We start from the raw sequence: 7,076 nt of genomic DNA on the forward strand, positions 1-7,076 counted from the left end.
GACCGAGCTACGATCGAGGCCATGGGATTGAGACATGTGTTGTATGTGCCTGATTTTTGGGTGAACAGGGGATTGTTGACTGCACTAGCGAAGAGATGGCACTCCGAGACTTGTACTTTCCATTTGCCGATGGGTGAGATGACAGTCACCCTAGAGGATGTATATAGGATTTTGAGGATACTGATCGACGGGGAGCTGATCCCGTATGATCGAGATGGAGACAGGGATGCCCTAAGACAAGTGTTCCAGGACCCAGGATTAGAGATGAGGGCAGGGCATGTGGCTTGGGACACTATGACAGCTATAGGATTGGTGCTGCCAGCAGTGATAGGAGAAGTGATCAGTGGGTTCCTATGTCCAGATAGGGCGACACGGGGGTTGGCTGTAGGCTGGAGAGGTGCACTGGAGACACTGGTGACACATCACACCAGGCATGCTTGGGGATCGTGTGTGCTGGCACACCTTTATTATGAGCTGCATTAGTTTGTATACCACGGATCAGTGGGATTGGGCTGTGAGGTGACATTGTTGCAGGTGTGGGCTTATGACCATCTATCAGTGACGAGACTGATACACTTCAGAGGCAGAGGTCACGGACGTAGTTTTGTTCACTTATACGACATGATCACGTCGCAGCCATGGATTGGCAGGTTAGAGCATTGGCGGCGTGTGATTGATGATATTGACATGGTCATATGGAGGCCATACCTAGGATGTGAGCAGTGGGAGGATGATGCTGTAGAGCTTCCCTACACCTTCCAGAGTAGGTACCTGGTTGGGCAGATGCCCTATGTACTGGAAAGGTAGCTAGTGGATAGGGTTGGCAGGCAGTTTGGCAGGATTTAGTGGATGCCATGGGGTTCAAGCATGTATGCATGGACTGTGAGAGATCAGGTGCAGTTTGGACCCCTGTTATCATATGATCAGGCCATTACATAGCTGGTAGAGATGAGGCCCCTACCCTGGGACATGTGGCTAGAGATTGAGGATGCCGGCATGGATGTCGAGTACACAGCATACTGGGCCGAGCATCCATTCCCACACCTGACGGATCTAGGAGAGTTATTAAATGGAGATGGTGGTGGGGATGGGGATGATGATGGAGATGATGGTGGTAGAGGCTGAAGGAGGAGGAGGGGAGCAGTTGGAGAGAGGAGAGTGGCACCATGGAGGGAGGATGGAGAGGACAGGCAGGCTCGAGTGGTGAGAGGTCACGGTGGATTACCGCTACAGGTGCCAGCAACACAGGGTCCCAGACAGGTGTAGGTACAGGGATAGGTACAGGGAAAGATATAGGGACAGGTACCCGTGTAGGCACTAGTACAGGTACAAGCACAGGCATAGGGGTAGGCACCTATACAGGGGGAGCCATAGGGGGCTGAGGCCAAGGAGGATGAGCTAACGGAGCTAAGGGAGATTTGCCAAGGACAGGCAAATGAGATCTAGGAGTTGGAGAGAGAGAGGGATAGGCTCAGGAGGAAACTCAAAGATACTGAGTGGGAGCGGGATCAGGCCATTCAATGCTATACAGAGGCTGAGACAACACTGAGGGCTAGGAGGCAGGCAATAGAGGACACAGGGGCCGGATATGCTTATGTCCTGCGGGCAGGGGAGGAGATTGGTTATTGGTGAGATCTCTATTATGGTGCAGTGCCGGCTGATCAATGGGCAAGGAGCTTCCATAGACCATCGCGGACAACGACAGCTATGAGAGGGAGCTAAAGGAGACAGGCATCTAGTGGTGGGCTTATGGGTCCTCCACCACCACTAGATAGAGGGGATAGAGGGGATGATCCTGGGGCGGGTCCTTCAGGGGCTCGGATTCCATCGAGGCCAGGTGGCTCTGAGGAAGGGAGTTCATCATAGCCATAGAGGGCTCCCTATGTATCAGTATTGTACCATTTTTGTATGATGATGTAGACACCTTCGGGTGATTGTAGCCATATGATTTTTTTGACATCATTGTATCATGACACTTTATATATATATGAGATGATTCATCTTTGTGGCAGCTAGATGCATGTGTACCTATGTGATGAGATGTTCTTATGTGATGCTTATGATATGGATGCAAATATGTATATGATGCAATGCAATATTTTTGTTCTTTTATGTTTTATATGTTATGCCAATGTGAATGTATGATATGCAAATGAATATGATAATGTAAATGTAAATTGTGCTAACATGTTGTGTGCAGGATGTGATGCAGTTGTGATATCTATATGTATGTATGAAATGCTTATATGTGGTAATGCAGGTGCAACTACATGAAATGTATATGTTTTTGGTGTGTCATTATACTCAGTCATGTGATAGCAGGCTATGCGGACTCGAGAAGGACGATGAAAGGCAATCAAGAAAGGGGGATGAAAGATAAAAGATATGAAAGTGAGAGAGCTTCTTGTGCGTTATCATCATTGAGCTTTATTATGGCAAATAGGTTATGACAATCGAGGCATATGTTTGACCCAGAAAGTCATTGTACCTGTTTGCATGGAGATAAGACAATCACAAACAAGGAATGCCCCAATTCATACTAGACTCACAATGTCCTCATATCCTTGGACAAGTCATAACATTACTAAGAGACAATCCACAAATAGCAAAGAAAAATAGGTGACGATACCCCATCCTCACCTTTCTAGTCAAAGACATCCTGGAGATAAAATCTCTAGTCAAAGACATCCTAGAAAAGCTAAAAGACATGTCACCAAAAGATAAAATCAAAAAAAGAAAACCAAGACATGACACCAACATCCATTGTAGCCCTCAAGTTTAGTGTCTCTTGTCACTTGTATAAGTCTTATTTGATTGTGGTCACAATGTTTACTTTCACAGAAAGGATAGATAGCACTAAACCATATGTTGTCTAAGTCTGTTGAAAGATTTGATTTTGTTGAAGCCCATTGTTGCTGCTATGTCTCATCTGAAACCGACTGAATCCATGAAACTAATACTTTATTGCAGAGAAGTTGAAACTTTATTGCGGATCTATGATGCAAATGTTGCTTTATTGCGGATTGTACGCGGATAGACTGAAGGAAGCTGGAAGAAACTGTACTCCTCGAAACATGTGATGTTCTCAGTTCCACACCCATCACTAGACGTAGGATTTGCCTTAGCCACAGATAGGAGCTGATTTATTATGGATGGAAAGGGAGGTTTATTATGAATGGCGAACCAATCTCAGGTAGATCAATAACAAGCCATGATGGGAATGGGTAAGTTTATTATGAACGAATAGGTTGTGAGTGTGTGCAAAGTGAAAGGATGAAAGTGAATCCTGAAGGAGGGAGGAGCAATGTCTCTACCCATGGCGCTGGTGACCCAGTTTTCACCATGGTACTTGCCCAGGGTGCCACTGAAGTGGTTTTCACCATTGGATGAAATGCTTTTCTTTACTTTTTTGATTTTTTTCAATTTTTTGTGTCACAAGGCGCCTGTTTGCCAGGTTTTCACCAAGTAACGATTTTTTTTGTTTTATAATTTTTTTTGTATTTTTGAATTTTTTGATTTTTTTGTATTTTTTGAATTAGGATACTCTAAAGAGCTATGTGTAAAACCTGCAAAGGTGCATGCTATTGATAGGATCCTCCAAAGGTTCACCTTCTATAGTTGAGAGCTGATATGCCCCAGATCCATATGCTGCTGTAATGATGTAAGGACCAAGCCAGTTTGGTTCGAACTTGCCCTTCTTCTCTCTGTCTTGTTGATTTTGAGGATTTTCTCTGAGGACCAAGTCACCTACCTCAAATGTGCGAGGCTTGAATTTATGATTGTAGCTACGATGTTCCTTAACTAAATGATGTGTAGCTTGAGTGACTATCTTCCTTGATAAAGGAATTGCGATTGAATTACTAGTGTGTGGACTACACAGGCCCATATGCGTGTCACCTGAAGAAGTTTGGGCATCCCTGACAACAAAGTCCTTCGAGGAAGTTCCATTAAAGGTCCATGATGTATCGCCAGAAGGGGAAGGATGTGTGAAACAAGTGGATGAGTTATGAAGGCTTATGATTGTGAAAAAAAGTGAAAGTATCATGACATGATGGAGACTTAGGATCAACAAGTATCCTTTTTCACTTGAAATTTTAGAACTTTTGCCCCTAGTTATTTTGATATTAGGGGAGATCAACTCTTGTTCTTTTTCTTTCATAGGATTTTTATCCTTGACCTTAATTTTTTCAGAGTCCAATAGCTTTTGATTTTGATTTGGACTAAAGGACTTTTCTTTAGTTTTGACTTTTAGATTTTTCTTTTCAAAGCTTGATTTTTCATCCCCAATGAGTAAGGGCTTTTGTGATTCTTGTTGATCCAAGTTTGGGAGAGGAGTGGAGATGGAATGAGTGGATGAAATGGTAAGGCTATGTGAGTTCTCAAGAGGGCTGGTGATACGCTCAATAGATTCTTTGTTGGAACCATTCTAAGGACTATTGATATCAAGAGTTTCTTGCACCACTGGAGGAGATTTGCATTTAGACTCAATAGCCACAACACTAGGTGGTTCACACCCAATTCCTTGTAAATTGTTTATAGATTGTTCATGTCGATTGAATACCTTAGGAGATAGTGGGAGTTGATCAACATGAAAGATATACTCACCACATCCCGGGTCTTTAATCTTGAATTTTTCTTTGAGCTCTGCTTGTTTGGATGTAGAAGCTTTCAATGATTCTGGATCCACATAGGTTGATGAAGGAATAGCCTCTCGATTAGCTGGAATTGTTATTTCTGATTTAGGTTGTAGATTATTGCAATATATGAATGGATTTGGGTCAGATTTGATGCTCACTTCAACTCCATTGTGTGGAAACTTGATGCATCGATGATATGTTGATGGTATTGCCCTCATTTCATGAATCCAAGGACGTCCTAGTAATATATTGTATGTGAGATCTAGGTCTAGGACTTGACAAACCACATCTTTTGTAACTGGCCCAACTCTGAGAGGTAAAGTGACTGTGCCCTTGGATGAGCGCTCTTCATCATCATATGCCTTGATGGTAATTTTGTTTGTAGCATTCACAGCTTTATCAGAATCTCCCAATTAATTAATAGTGCTCAATGTACAAATGTTTAGACCTGCTCCTCCATCTATCAGGACTTGTTTTATTCATTGTTTGTGTATGAAGGCCTCAATGTGTAAAGGTGCATTATGTGGCTGACTTACGGACGCGTCATCAGCTTCTGTGAATGTAAGAGAGTGTGGAATGGAAAGGTATCCTACCATGGCTTGAAACTAGTCCACATTCAGATCAGTAGGAACGACAGTGTCTCTCAAGATTTTGTCAAGAATGGCTTTATGTGTGGGGGATATGCGTAATAGCTCAAGGATGGAGATGAGCGCTGGTGTCTTCCCTAACTGTTCAGAAAGGTCATACTAAGGTTTGGTTGATGAAGAAGCGGTGTTTTAGCTGGAGCACCTTGCAAAGTGATTTTACCTCGACGAGTTGTGACATGACATTCAGAGGTAGGTTCGGAAGAAGATCCAACACCCTTTAGGACAATCTTGGGTCTCCAGGTAGAATTCTCAGGGTTTTTGTCCTTGATGATAAAGGTAGAGACATAATTCTCCATTGAAATGTGATTGATAGTTGAATCATAGTTATAAGATGCTCTGGTATAGTTGGTTTGGTCATCTATGGCTTTAGCTTTTCCCTTGTCATGTTTTGGGAATGGTTCCTTAAACATCTCATGTTCTTGATTTGATGAGTGTCTTTCAATCTCAATGTCACCTCTATCAATAAGATCTTGTATGATGTTCTTCAGTCGATGACAATTTCCTGTCTTATGACCCTTGCTCTTATGAAATTCACAATACTCATCATCATTCCACCAATTTGGTTTAACCTTTGGTTCATATGGAGGAAAATCTGGAACTGTGATTACCTTGTTTGCCACTATCTTTTTGAAAACTGACTCAAGTGGTTCTCCCAATGGAGTGTACTTCCTTCGTGATCTAGAAGTTGTTTGAGTATTCACCTGATTGTTTGTAGAACTTGATCCAAAAAAAATGAATTTGGGTCACACTGTATTGGCATCAACAACACCATCATTGACTGTGTTCTTGTTTCTATTCCAAAATCTTGGCTTGTCTTTTCCCTTAAAGTCATCTTTGTTTTCCTTGAATATCTTAATGACTCCTTGTTCAATTAGGACCTTCTCTATCGCTAAGCCTTTTTCAATAACATCCTTGAAGGTGGACAAACAAGCTTTTCTTAAATCATAACCAATGTCTTTGTTAACATTCTGGGCTAACATTTCTACCATTTGTTTTTGTGGAATTTCACAAGAGCATCTGCTGGCTAGATTTCTCCATCTTTGTAAGAATGATGCAAAAGACTCTCCCTCTTTTTGCTTGGTGTTGCACAAAGTAGTGATTGATATGTCTGTCTCTATGTTGTAGGAGAAATGTTGAATAAATGCCTCTGCTAAGTCACCCCATGACTTAATACCAGGTGGGAGTTGGGAGAACCATTCCATAGATTGATCACCTAAGCTTTGTGGGAATAATCTCATCAAATATGTCTCTTCTGCTACTACCTCAATGCAAGCTGTGAAAAATTGTCTTATGTGTGCCTTACGATCCCCTTTTCCTCTATACTTATCAAACTTAGGTGTCACAAAGTGTATAGGAAATGGAGGCATTGGAATGCTTTTGTCAAATGGATAAGGACATATGTCTCTCATTGTGTATGTTGGCTTTGGTGTATTTATGTCCTCCATTTTCTTTTGTAAATCCTTGATTTGTTGCTCCAAATTGTTCTTAGGTGGAGATCGACTTCTTGGACCATACCCCATGCTTGAGGCACCAATTGGAGGAGGAGCATGTTGCATATATGGATGATATTGATCATACACATGTTCATATGGAGGAGGTCTATAATGATGTTGTGTATATGGACCACTTGGTATAGATTCATGTTGAGGAACACCATATCTATTTTGTCCCTGTATACCATACTCTACAGGCATGTCATGTTCTAATGTGTTGCCCCCAAATTTGACACGGGGTTTCCTTGTGTCCAAATTTTGAGCATGCCTTTGAATATCCAATTGCTTTGGTGGTTGAT

The sequence above is a fragment of the Cryptomeria japonica genome, chromosome 3, assembly GCF_030272615.1.
Source record: "Cryptomeria japonica chromosome 3, Sugi_1.0, whole genome shotgun sequence".
NCBI lineage: Eukaryota > Viridiplantae > Streptophyta > Pinopsida > Cupressales > Cupressaceae > Cryptomeria > Cryptomeria japonica.